Raw genomic sequence first — 14,112 nt, 5'->3', positions numbered from 1 at the left:
CAAAGGGCTGAAGCTTGGCCAGGATGCAGATCCCCCCCCCCCCGAGGGGAAGGGACTGGGTCCTACCCTCTTTATATCCTCCATGGAGTCATCACAGCACTGGGCACACAGCTGCTGCCCCTGAAATATTTATTGCACTGAACTCTGAACTTCCCCATGGCTTCTTCCAGCTCTCCCGCTTGCCTGGGGCTGTCTCCCCAGCCCTGGTGGGCCCCATTCTGCAGCCAGCCAGGGCCAGCAGGCAGTCTGAGGCCTTCGGCTCCAAGTCCCCCTGAGAAGATGTGTCAGCACAGAGGGAACCTGGATTTCATGAATTCATCGTTCCATCACTGTCAAGGTGCACAGTCCCATCAGGCACTGTGGGAAGGGTGTCTTGCCCATCCAAAGCTCACGGTCCAGACTGGGAGGCGTGGCTAGGGAGAGGCCTAGCACACCTGGTGCCTTCGTGCCAATTAGAAAAATGGCTCCTGTGGGCAGCCAGTTAACAGGAGTCAGTCACTCCACTTCCTTTGGGCTGTTGCAGCAGGGTGCAGGACTGGGTGAGCAGAACACAGGCTAGGAAGATTTTAGCCCCAGGATTCAACCCTTCATCTACACCTTTGTGCAGGGTGCAACATGCAGCCCCAGGACAAGGCCCTGCACATGAGTGTTTCATAACAATCCAAGAGTGGAAAAGCAAGAGAGGAGCTGGAGCCAGGAGTCTTGTGGAGTATGCTGTCCAGCCAGAAGGTGCCTAGCCTCCCCAGGCAGGCACGGCCCTGGGGCTGGGTCTCTGGGAAAGGCTTTCCAGAGGGCTGGGGAGGACCAAGAGAACCAGGAGCACAGAGGGACACATTTAGGAATCTGCTGGCATGGTGTTCAGGGGGTAACCAGGCCCATCGGTTAAAGAAAAAACAGGAATGGCCAAGGATGAAAATACTAATAGCAAATAGCTACATAGTGCTTATGATACACCAGCACTTTATGTATATTAATTCATTTAATCACAATTAAAATTAGAAATTAGGTGTTTTTATTATTATCCCTATTTCAGAGATGAGGCCCAAAGAAGCTAGGTAACTCGTCTAAGGTCACATAGCCAATGACTAACAGAGCCAGAGATCAAACACAGGGATCCTGCAGATATTCTGGCTCCGGAGCCAGTCTCAACAGTCTTGCTGTTTGAGAACTCTACTTTTGGACTGAGCTATAGAAGGCCAAGAGACTGGGCCTCATCCTATGAACCTCACGCATGAAAGGGAAGCTTTGAGGTGTTTTCACCAGGAAGTAACAAAATTACGAATGGTCTCTTAGGCAGATGGTCATGGAAGATTCCTCCCTGGAGACTCCCTCTCTGCCCAGGGATGCTAATCTCCCTGTTTCCTAGAGCATTCACAAAAGCCTTCCCAAGGGCTGGGTGTGCTTTAGCTACTGTGCATGGATTTGAGCTCTTGGAGGCAAGGCATGGGTCTGAGTCATCTAGTATTTCTTGTGCCTAGGAGAAAGGAAGGGAGGGAGGGAGGAAGGAAGGAAGGAAGGCAGGAAGGCAGGCAGGCAGGCTGAGCCTGTCAGTTGCCTGACTCAGAGATCCTTCTTTTGAGCACCCTTTTTTCCAGCTGGCCTGACAAAATCCATCCAGGACACACTTAGATTGAATGGCAGAGGGATTAACAGGGAGCATGGAGTTTGCACTGGAGAAGTTTATTTATTCCTGGCTTATTACGTGGAATGTCTCTTGAGGGGTGCAGCTATGGGGGTAGTTGCAGGGGACCTCCTCTTAGCACAGGTTGCCGTGGGGGCAGATACCTGGGGATGTTGAACTGAAGGACAAAAGGTGTGTGCAGAGATGCTGCTGGAGCCCAGACCAAGGCCTGGGCCTTGCCTGGCTACTGGAATGGGATGTCAGCTAGTGCTGAAGGGAAGTTATTCCTCCCAAGGCCAAGGACAGGAAGCCAGCTGTACTGAGCACAGAGATCAGACCATAATGAGACTTGTCCCTGGCATCTTCTCCTCTGAGTATCTGCTATTCCAAGGGGTATGGCTGGGTGAGATAGTGGAGTCTCTGGGAGCCACAGTACTGCCCACATGACCCACCTTGATCAAATAACCATGACACTCACTAACAGAGACTGAACACCAGGCACCAACCACATACGGGTCCTTAATATAATAATTTGTCATTTTAATGTCTCAAAATGGAGTCACTCATGTTAAGTAACATTAAGCCCACAGTAAAATTGTTTACCCTTCTCTCAAAATGAAAAACATATATGCAATGGATTGAGGCGATAAGATCGTACCTATCATTGTCTGGTACCACCCAAGACCTGAAACAAACCCACGAAAAGTAAAAGTTGATGGAGATCATGAAAATAGTCTCATCTGGGAGGATCATAAAAGTAGCCAGGGCCTGGCCTTGTTTAAGACGCCTTTGAAGGCTCTGCCCACGTGAACTCTGAGGCCTTCTGTCCACTGTGCAGCTATCACCAAAAGCTCTGAGAGAAACCCCCTTGCTGACCAGTGTCCCAAGGACTTTTGGACCCACTCAACTCCCATGTTGGCACACTGGTCTCCCGAGCCATTACTGTGGTTTGTTACCCTACTCTTATCACTGTCTGTGTGCTAAATGTTGATTATATAATTGGCAGTGTGTAAAGCCCTCACAGTAAACCATAAATTTAACATATATAATTGCTATTGAGTCCCTGTAAAGCCTATGGCTTTGGGTGGAGTTAGCACACCTAGGCACAAGCCCAATTAATATGTCGATAGGCATAGCCAATAACAGCCCCCAACAACCACCTGAGAGGCAGGTCTTACTCTCCCGGTAGGGCATAAGAGAAATCTGGGGTGTGGAGAAGGAAGGTAGCTGACCCAAGCTCCAAGAACAAATAGCCAAAGCCAGGACTCTAAAGCTCAGGTCTGCTGGGCTCTGAAGCTTATCACACTCCTGCCATCACTGCGGCCTAACTCTCCAACAAGCTGCCATGGTGGTGCTGCAGGGACCACAGAGAAGTGAATGAAAAGCAGAAGTGGCTGGAGAGCTGCAGTGGTGAAAAGGGAATGAAAACACAGGCAGGGCCTAGGGACCTGGCAAGTGCTGCAGGAGATTAGCAGAGGAGGTGGGGGAGGGAGAGGAGAGGCGTTTAGGCCTAGGGGACTGAGCCAGGCCCATCTCCTAAAGCCACAGAGCCTGGCATACGGGGCATCTCACCACCAGCAACTTGGCCATCAGGTGTTCCCCTCCTGAACCCTTGAGTCCCCAGCTCGTGGCCTTTGGGATCCCTCCACCTTCTCTCATGTACCCCTCCTCCCACCCCAAATGCACACACAGAATTTGGCAGGGATTGCTTACTAGATAGCAAATGCAGGTCTCCGACTTCAGATGCATTTACCCCACTCTTGGGCCTGCCCGGACAAAGCCTATTGTAGACAAAGACAGCTGAGGGGGTTGGGTCAAAGATACACTCCTCACTCCTCGGGGGCTGGCCACAATCCAGTGGGCAGCAGCCAGCCTGCACTTCCTGCTCTCCCAGGGGCTGGAAATCTACCCCAGGGCATAAACAAAAGGAGATTTCTATGAGAACTAGGACCCCAACCTGGGAAGTCTTCCTTCAGCAATCTAGCAGCCCAAACTCATCCACTTATTATGTGCCAGACACCTGCTAAGGCATTTTATTTTATTTTTGTTTGGCCCTTTACATTTGTTGCCTTAATTAGTACAACAACCCTATAATATAGGAGCTAACATCCCCCATTTTATAGACGGGAAAACTGAGGCATGGGGTGAGGGGGAGCTGTTAACCTGCCCCAGGTCATCCCGAGCAGGGAAGTGCCGGGGTGGGTCTCCAGGCCTGAGCTCGGTCTGCCTTCAGTGGATGAAATTCCCACCCTGCTGCTCACCCTTAGCTATGACAGGAAACCTCACAAGGTGAGAAACTCCTTCAAGTGCTCTGGGCAAACTCTCAGAGTTTCTAGTGACTGCTACTGATTTTCTGATGTAAACAAAAGGCTCAGGTAATCCCAGACTCAAGGGACAAATAAGAGTGGGTGCCATTTATAGAAGAGCTAAAAGGTGCAGTTACATGTATTAGTAAACCTTCGTGACAATTCTGTAAGGTGGTAATGGTCATCCCCATCCTGCAGATAAGAAAACTGAGGCTCACAGGGTTAAATCACTTATTCCAGGCAGCATGGCTCTTAAGTGGTAGAGCTGAGATTCAAACCCAGGCTTAACTAACTATAAGACATAAATTATTTCACGATTCCATTCTCACATGCTACTGTGTTCTGTAGGGCCTGTGACCTTGCCCCAAGAACGTCAGAAAAGAAAGACATGTGGAATCAATTTTCTCCCGAAGGAAGAGGTCCTGGAAGGGTGTGGCCTGGCCGGATACCGCCTCCCCCCACAGACCCAGACTCCTTCAAGACTCCTCGGACGCAGCCCCCTCCCTCCCTGGGCACGGGCGGGTGAACATGTCAGGTCATGGGCAGGGCTGAGGCTCCACGAGGAAAATACAGTGTAGGCGACAGCTAGAAGCAGAAATGTGGTAGCTCCAGAGGTTTTGATCTGTAATCTTTGTTTTGCAAGGAACAGGGGTTTTTCTCTTCAAAAAGTACTCAACTTCCTTGAATTTTAGACCTTGCACAAATATTTTTTTAGGAGAAATAAGATGAAAAAAAAAAAAAACCCATAGAATGCCTGTCACAGCAACTCACTTCCACAATGAATCACGGACACAAAACCACAGCTATGTGGCTAGCAAAGGAACTATGTGTTTTCACATTTCATTATTGGGAATCATTTAGCAATCTTCACTGTGTCATCCGCAGACAGGCAGACGAACAGACAGACACACACACCCCTCTGGGATCTGAGCAGCCTCCTACAACATGGTCGTCAGATGATTTCACTTTTAATCCATTTTCCCTTTCTAATCCTTTTCTGGGAAATTTTCCTGCAAGGTTTAAAGCTTCCCCTATAGCCCCTCTACAGAGGCGGTGAGAGTGTGTCTGCGCATGTGCCATGATTTGGGGAGGAGGAGGAGGAGGAACCCCAAGACACTGATTCAGTTAGTTCCACAAGTGAAAACAAGTGTACGTTTCACAGTCCCTTTTTTATTACTGTTATCATAATACCACTTCACTTTGCTAAAGCGATTTTCACCTGGGAAGCTCACAGTGCCTTTTCTGACAGTGGCAATTTAATTAACTGATGGCAGATTTAAAGATGGAGTAGCTGGAAAAACTACTGGACCCATAAATCAGAAACTTCCTCCATGTTCCGGAAAAGGAGTGAAACCTGATATATATTTGAAAGCCTTGGGCTCAAAAAGAGAATTCACAGGGCCTGAAAAATCTCCATTATTACTTTGGAGGCATGTTCTCTGCACAGCTTCCACCCACGCCTGTCTCACACATGCGCGCACACACACCCACGCGGTGACCTCGTGGAGCAGCCAGCGCTGGAAAAGGCAGCCGCATGGGAAGAACCTGCCCCGAGGCACCTGAAAAGAGCTCTGATTGTCTTTCCTTTCTCTCCTTGCTTCACTCCCGAACCTTTTCCTTTCAAACAAAAATCCTAGAGGATTTAAGTCAGTTAAATGCCATGAGTACAGCTACAAGCTTGAAATATTTGTTGTTGCTATTTTTTTAAGTCCAATGCTAGAAACCGCACACAAGAACGTTTTAGGGAGGCTGACGAGCTTCCTTCCTCCCCACTTGTGGCTGCGGCAGATGCCATTCCTGGCTCTCACCGGCTTCGGTAGCTGTCTCAGAAGACACTGGATTCCTTGCCTCTCACCCTGTCCTCTGCAGCTCCCAAGCCAAGCTGGATGTTCCCGCACCTGCCCATGCTCACCTGCTCTGCAGGCTGTTTAGCAAAATGCTTGGTAGCACGGGTTCTGAAGCGGAGCAGAGCTGGGCTGGAATCGCTCTTACCCTCAGTTTCCTCTTTGTGAAGTTGGGGCAATGGGAATATCCTCCTCACAGGGTCTTTGGGGACTGGTAAATATGTCGAAGATCTTCCACTTGCCCCTGGACCCCTCTCACCCTACTCTGGGCCCTGGGGTGCATCCTTCACCCTCTGCCTTCCAGTCCAGTTTGGCCAACGGGGAACCCTAGCAGGAGGTCAGAAGGCAGGAGGACAGCCAGTGGAGGACTGATCCTCCAGCTCTGTCCCGACAGGCACTGTAGGTGAATGAGGCCTGTGTTCCTCTACCAAAAGCCACAGCCCTCTTGGTGGCCCTCTGCCACAGGGGGAGCCACTCTGGGTTCCAGCAACCGCTGGTACCTTGTCCCTTTAGACCTGCATAGCCACGCCTGGGATACTCCACCACCCTTTGTTGTTTTCCTCTGACCCTCTCCGTGTGGACACACCGAGTGTGCCGTCTCTTTCCTGATGGAACTCCAACTGATCCAGATAAGACAAAGTATTAGCTATCAAGTACTGTGCGCTTAATTATGTGACTCAGCTCTTTATCCACGTTCTTTTATTTTATTCTGACCACAACCCTGTGGTCAGCCGATATTGGCATCATCATCATCCTTTTACATTGAGACCCAGGGAGGTGGAAGAACTCACGCATCAAATGGCTGGTGAGCCACAGAGTCAGATGACACTGAGGTCTGACTCGGGACCCTTCTCTTAGCCACTGTGCCGAATTGGCCCCTGTCAAATGAGCTGGTGCCTGTAAAGTGGTGACTTACTCAGTGAGGCTCTATCAATGGCAGGATAGAACAACAACCACATACACTCAAAAAAAAAATGCACAGTCCTGAATTCTACTTTAGCATAACTCTGACCTAACCCTAACCACAATGCTAAGATTAAAACTTCATCCTCATACCTCTAATCTTACCCTAACCACTACTGTACTGCTAAATAGAATGTCACCCTAACCACAGCCCTAGTTCTACCCAATCACAACCCAGTCACCCACCATTGTAACCATAATTCCACACACACCACTAAGGCCATGACAAGCATGGGGGTGTCCCCCTCCTCCTCTGTTCCCCGGGTGCCTGCCCCATCTGGTGGCAGGTGCAGCCTGCCACCCGACTCCATTTAAACTCCACTAGTTGAACACTACACACTCAGCCAAAAGACATTCGTGCAGCACCCACATCCTGCGTGTCACTGAGCCAGTGACTCTGATGTGGGACAACAGCGAGAGGAAGGAGGAGGGCAGAACACCTAGTACAGCACCTGAGACTTAGCAGGGGTGCAAGGAACCCTACTGACAATGACAAGGAAGAACCAGAAGAGGAAGAAGGTCTACAGCCTTCTGCATCGCTGAGCTGAGGCTGCGGGCAGACAGGGGATGAACAGCCTGTATCTCAGATTTGCAAAGAGCTGGGCCTGGGGTCCTCTTCTGGAACCAAACCTAGGTAGGGGTCCTGGTAATCCTCAACTCTGGGAGAATCTTAGAAGAGGGAGTCATTCAGTCCTCATCAAGATTTTGAGGCCATCTTGGGCCAGATGTCCACCTTCAGGCTTAAATAGGAGAAAGGGAAAGGTAAGAGGAAGTGTGTAGAAAATGGACGGCATTTCCCTTGAATCTGCCCCGTTTCCCCGTGGGGGAGCAGGAGGGGCATCTTCCCCAACCCAGGGGTGTCTGCACTGGGCTGAGCGTGCGGAAGGAGCAGGCTTGCTGGCTGTGCTACAAGGAGAGAGAGGCACACTGGCCCCCACCTTCCTCACAACCTCTCTGGGGACCCTTAGGCCCAGGATCAAAGCATAGGCAGACAGCGTGCCCTGGGCTATATCTGTCCCAGAACTGAGTGTCTTTTTATAATTCACACAAATGCACCCTAAGGCCCTAGCCCTGCTCAGAACCTGAACTCCATGGGTCTCAGGTATTTGCGTGGGTTGGCGAGATGCATATTAACTCTACAACACCTCAGGGGTCCATCTCCCTCCATCCCTCTTTCGGAAGAACTTAGAAGGAACCTCAATAGCCAACCTCAGCTGGAGAGGACTACTATGAAGCAACATGTTTTGTGGGGGAAATGGGAGACATCTCTCTCTCTCTCAGAAAGAAGCCGGGTCTAGGGTCACCACATACAGCTGCTCAGGCTGTGCACTGCACAACTCTTGGGTTACTTGTCACAGAGACTGTAGTGTGAAGAACAACCCCTGGTGCCGTGTCCAGCAGCTGAAAGTTCCAGTGCAGAACAACCTGCCTCCTCTTCCATCTGGTTGGAATGGAGTGCTTCAGCCGCATCCAGCCACTCCGAGCAGTCTCTGCGGGGCAGGGATGCACTGGAGCTGGCAGGGGTTGAGTGCCAGGGGGCCCTCCACAAATCTTAAAGTGGCCCATCTGCACTTCCAGAACCCACCCTCTGCAACAGCAGGGGAACGGGGCATGGGTGGTGAAGTAAGTTCTCAGCTGAGACGAAGGTCTCTACTCTCCTCAAAAAGCAGTAGCAGGGCTTTCGCAGCTTCGGACTGGGGGAAACGAAACCTTTCCATGTGATCTGGCTGGAGACCTTCAGCGAGCATCCCCCTGCCTACCCCTGTCGGAGCCCGCTCTCTTCCAAACCCACAGCCGCAGGGTAGAGGCTCCACAGGGCTCTTCTAACGGTCAAGTGATGGAAGAGACCCCTTTACAGACACTACAGCCCCCCTGCCAGACTCCTGGCACTTCCAAGGGTCGCTAAACCTTGTTCTGGCCAACCTCAGGAGAGAAGCTGTCCTCAGTCTATCCTGGCTTCAGAGCCCCAAAGCCAAGGGGCATGGGGTGGGCAAGTACCACCGGTTAGGAGGGTCGGGAGAGCCCCTTCCTCATCAGTGACATGCTCGGGGATGAACCGAGTGTCAGCTCAGACGGGCCTGTCCTCACCAACAGAACAGGAACGCTGGCAACTACTGCAGGGAGTTGGAGAAGTAAACGAGAGGAAGCATATAGATGACCAATTCGTTTGGGCACATATTTACTCTACTCTGGGCTGAGTCGTGTTTAGGGTGCTGGACATACCAGTGAAGATGAAACTCCTGTCCTTCTGCACCTGACATCTTACTGGGGTAAGAAAAACAATACATCAAACAAATATGTAAAATATCTAACATGTTAGTGCTGCAGAGAACAGCCAGGTAGGAGGCAGGGACTGTGTGGAGGGTGTGGTTTTAGATCCGGTAAACAGGGAAGGCCCCGCGGAGAAGGAGAGGGGAGAGGAAGCCAGTCGTGTGAGTATCTGGGGAAGAATGTTTTGATGCGGGTTGAATTGTGTCCTCACAAAAAATGTGTTGCAGTCTTAACCCCCAGACCTATGAATGTGACTTTATTTGGAAATAGGGTCTTTGCGGATGTAATTAGTTAGGTTTAAATGAGGTCACACCGGATTAGGGAAGACCTTAAATCCAACAACTGGCATCCTTATAGGAAGAAGAGACAACACACACACACACACACACACATACACACACGCACACACAGGCCACATGATGACTGAGCCAGAGATTAGGGTGATGCATCTATAAGCCAAGAATGTCAAGGATTGCCAGGGCCACTAGATGCTAGCTGATAGGCATAGAACAGATTCTCCCGCAGAGCCACTGGAAGCAACTGACCTTTCCAACACCTTGATATTTGGACTCCTGGCCTCCTGAACCACAAGAGAATAATTTTCTGTTGTTTTAAGCCACTTGGTTTGTGGGAACTTGTTATGGCAGCCCCAGAAAATGAACACACTGGCCGGGCGCGGTGGCTTACGCCTGTAATCCTAGCACTCTGGGAGGCTGAGGCAGGCGGATTGCTCGAGGTCGGGAGTTCAAAACCAGCCTGAGCGAGACCTCGTCTCTACTAAAAAAAAAAAAATAGAAAGAAATTAATTGACCAACTAAAAGTATATATACAAAAAATTAGCCGGGCATGGTGGCGCATGCCTGTAGTCCCAGCTACTCGGGAGGCTGAGGCAGGAGGATCGCTTGAGCCCAGGAGTTTGAGGTTGCTGTGAGCTAGGCTGACGCCACGGCACTCACTCTAGCCTGGGCAACAAAAGTGAGACTCTGTCTCAAAAAAAAAAAAAAAAAAAAGAAAATGAACACACTGTTCCAGGAAGAGGTATAGGAAGTGCAAGGGATGGGCACATCTCCAGCAAGTTTGAGGTGGGGAGAGAGTGGGGAGGGTGGACACTGGAGATGTGAGAAAGGTTTTAGGGGCCAGGTCATGTAGGGCTACCCTTGTGGCAAGCCCTTGGTAAGGCTTGCCACACTTTGGACAGAGTGCCCCAGCTGGGATGGGCTATAGTGGTGGGTGTGGTTGGCCCCTGCACTCTTCCTCCCCTGGTGTTATGCCTTTGAATATGTCACATTAAATGGCAAAAGGAAATTAAGGCTGCAGATGAAATTAAGGTTGCTAATCAGCTGACCTTAAAATAGGGAGACTGTCTGGTGTGCCCAGTGTCATCGCAAGGGCCCCTCAAAGTGGCAGAGGGAGGCAGGAGAGTCATGAGGGCGACAGAGCCGGAAGAGGGAGGCAGAGGGGAGATTCAATACATGAAGAGTCCTCCTGCCATTGCTGGACTTGAAATGGAGGAAGGTGGCCACAAGCCAAGGAATGTGGGTGGCTCCTGGTGCTAGGAACAGCCCTCAAGTGACAGCCAGCAAGGAAAGAGGGACCTCAGACCTACTACTACAAGGAATTGAATTCTGCCAACAACCTGGAGGAGCAAGGAAACAGATTCATTCCCCCCTGGAGCCTCAGGAGCTTGCCAACACCTCGATTTTAGCCTGGACACCCACGTCAGATGTCTGACCTACAGAACTATACAGCGATAAGTATGGTATGTGTCATTTTAATCTGCTAATTGTGTGGTAATCTGTCATGGCAGCCATAGGAAGGGGATACAGTGGATAAAGAAGTGGGGTGTGCAGATAGGAGGAGACGCAGAGGAGAAGGGACTAGACAGAAGCAGCCTGCTGGGAGCCACCACCACGGGGCCACAGCTCCCCAGACACCTCCCAGCCACCCTTGCCTGCCCTGCCCAGCACTGCCCTGCCCTGCCCTTGTTGCAGGCAGTGACCAAGCCTGCTTAGCATGTCCCCAGGGCTTACTCTCTAGGTCCTCAGGCCAGGCTAAGGAGCAAACCCAATGGAGGTCTCTCCTGCTCTTGACACCTCCCCTTAACCCCCTTCCCAATGGGCTGGTGACAATGGTCCTGGTGGAATAACCATAACCCAAGGCAGCCAAAGCCACTACTGGATCTGCTGGTCACACCTACCCTGAGGCTGGGTCTGGACTCTGACTTCTTGGAACAGATCTGCACATGTGCACATGTGCTTGCGCACACACCCCAGTTCTCTCTGTCTGCCCTCTGCTACCTCCTCCCATCTAAGTCCTCATGCCCCAGAGAACCTGCCCACCAATGGCTCACGCGTACCCAGCACGGAACTCGTAACAGGCACCGTGCTAAGTGCTCTACTCGCACGATCTCATTTAAGCCTCCCTGTAATCCTATCAGGTGGAGACCATTGGCTCAGAGAGGTTAGGACAAGTGCCTCATGTCACACAGCTGGTGAGTGGTACATTAGAATTGGAACCCAGGATTATCTAAATCCAAAGCCCAGGCTCTAGCCTTCCCGACTCAAAATGTGGTTTTTCCCGGCTCTTGCTCCCCAGGTGAGGCAGTCCCTCTGCCCAGCATTGGAGAAGAAGCCTCGGCTCGGCTCAGAGGGCGTCTGTCTCCAGGCCCCTCTAGCCAGCCCACGCCACAGCTGGACAACATCAATCCACATCTGGCCTGCTGTAGGGCATCCTGCCTGCTGCCCAAGACTCTCCCAGCCCCTCCCTCTGGTCTGCCCCTGGGACATAAGTCTCTTGGCCTCTGCCTAGTGCTTTCTTAAAGGAGGCCTCTGGCCATCACCGGTCCCTGCAGTGTCTGCCCTCCCCAGACATCTTGCCCCCTCCCACGCCAAGGATGCCCTCCATGTATTGTCACTTCCTCTATCTGGACACACAAGGTCTGTCCAAGTTGCTATCAGGAGAGCGGCCAGTGGCTGCTTGGGAAACCTGGCCAAGGTCACAGGAAATGTCTGACACCACCAGGCAAGTGGGATTTGGCCTCCTAAAGCAAAACACAGCTGGGCTGACAGCTGGGCCAACAGCGGGACACTATGACTTTCCCAGATTTCATGGCATTGAGGTCCCAGGGCAGAGAGAGGCTAGCCTGGAGGCTGCAGCTCATTAACATCACAGTAGCCCCTGGCCAGGGAGCCTGTGAAAGTCAAAGAGGACAGGCCCGCTGTGGGCCAGGGACCTCAGTCCTGCACTGCCACTCACACATGGGAAAACTTCACCAAGGTCTGGAGGCCCACATTCCTCATCCCTGCCTTGCAGCCCACCTCATTCATTTATTCATTCAACTTATGTGACTGGGCACCTACAGTGTGCCAGGCATGGCCTTAGGTACCAGGGACATATTCACGAATGAGCAGGACACAGTCCCTGCTCTCAGGAAGCTCCTGGTCCAGTGAGCAAATAAACAGACCATCCCAAGGTGGAGTGAAAAGTGCTATGCCAGGGAAGCAGGAAGCCTTGGCTCCTCCTGGCCTCCGAGCAGCACACGGGCTGGTGCCCGTGGCTTCAGGTGCAGGGTGAGAGTTTAAAGCCAAGTGGGCCTTGTTAGGCTAACTCTGTAGTTTGGACCAAGTGTCAGAGGGCAAGTATGAACTGAGCACTTTCTATAAGCTCGCCACTGTGGGAGGAGCTTTGGGGAAGTCTGGGGTGCTAGGTGGAGTGGCTGCCTTGCAGGGCGCAGGCTGAACATTCTAAGCGCAGGTGCAGGGCACAGACCCACAACGACGTGTGCCAGGGAGTAAGTGCTGCAGGGGTCCCGTAGCTGCGTGGACGTGATCAGGGCAGTGGGGGAAGTGGGACTAGGCCTTGAAGAATGGGGAGCAATCAGATGGGCTGGAAGATGGAGCAAGTGACCTCAAACAGCTCTGTCTTTTTTTGTTTTGTTTTGTTTTGTTTTGTTTTTTGAGACAGAATCTTGCTCTGTTGCCCGGGCTAGAGTGCCATGGCATCAGCCTAGCTCACAGCAACCTCAAACTCCTGGGCTCAAGCAATCCTTCTTCCTCAGCCTCCTGAGTAGCTGGGACTACAGGCACGCACCACCATGCCTGGCTAATATTTTCTATATATTTTTAGTTGTCTAGCTAATTTCTATTTTTAGTAGAGACGGGGTCTCGCTCTTGCTCAGGTTGGTGTCGAACTCCTGACCTTGAGTGATCTGCCCACTGCGGCCTCCCAGAGTGCTAGGATTATAGGCATGAGCCACCATGCCTGGCCAAATGGCTCTGCTTTAAGGGTGTGAGGGGCAGAGTGACCTGCCAGGCAACCTCAACATGTACACACACGGGGTCAATGCATCGAAATGAACGAATTCCACAAGCCAAGAGACTGCAGGGGAAACCCTCGCTGGAAGGACTCTGTGCCCACGTTGGCCCTGAGCTGGCACCACTGGTGTTCCTCCAGTGACTTCATGCTAGGCAGACTGCCTGGGACCCTCAGCTGGGACCAATCAGAATATGGTCCAGGCCCTGCCCACCTGCTCAAAGCCAATCCCAGACCCTCTGTATTGTCCACTGGGAGTGGGGCGTGGAGGCCCCTTAGCTCTGTTCCTTGTTACCCAGCATCCCCAGGTCTCAGCTGCGGAGTTTGGCTTTTCTGCTCCCTAGGCCTCATTTGGAGGCCTTGGAGCTCCCTAGGCCTCGATTTGAGTCCATCCTTCCTTTCTTCCTGCTCCTAGCTGCCCTCGGAAACTATCTGCATGAGTGCTCAGGGCCCTGGAACCCACCTTATCAAGTCCCTGGTCTGCCTGGCCTCACACCCTCTCAAGTTGCTGGACAACTTCTACGTCCTTTCCTTTCTCTCCCTCCCACTCAACTGGCCTCTCCTGACCTTTCCCGATGGGGATCTAACCTCAAGGTCAGCCTCTTCTCCCTGATTCTCCTAGGCTCTCAGAGGACAAGGCCTTTTTCTCCTTAGTTCAGCAAGACAAGTTTGCAACATTTCAGAAAGAACTTCTGAAGTAGCAAGCAAATGGAAAACCTAACCTGAAAAACCAAAAAGAAAACACAGCCCCCTAGAAATGGACCAGTTTATGAAGTTCAGATTTCCTGTCCTGAGC

General features: G+C 51.5%; 1 protein-coding gene across 2 annotated transcripts in view; it reads right to left on the bottom strand.

The window, feature by feature from the left end:
• LTBP2 (latent transforming growth factor beta binding protein 2) overlaps nucleotides 1-14,112 on the bottom strand; it is a 134,825-nt gene that overhangs the window by 60,317 nt on the left and 60,396 nt on the right. The window lies entirely within an intron of this gene.

Source organism: Microcebus murinus, chromosome 6 (genome assembly GCF_040939455.1).
Source record: "Microcebus murinus isolate Inina chromosome 6, M.murinus_Inina_mat1.0, whole genome shotgun sequence".
Taxonomy (NCBI): Eukaryota; Metazoa; Chordata; class Mammalia; order Primates; family Cheirogaleidae; genus Microcebus; species Microcebus murinus.
Note: the sequence above shows the minus strand (reverse complement) of the source record. Positions and strands in the feature narration are given on the sequence as shown.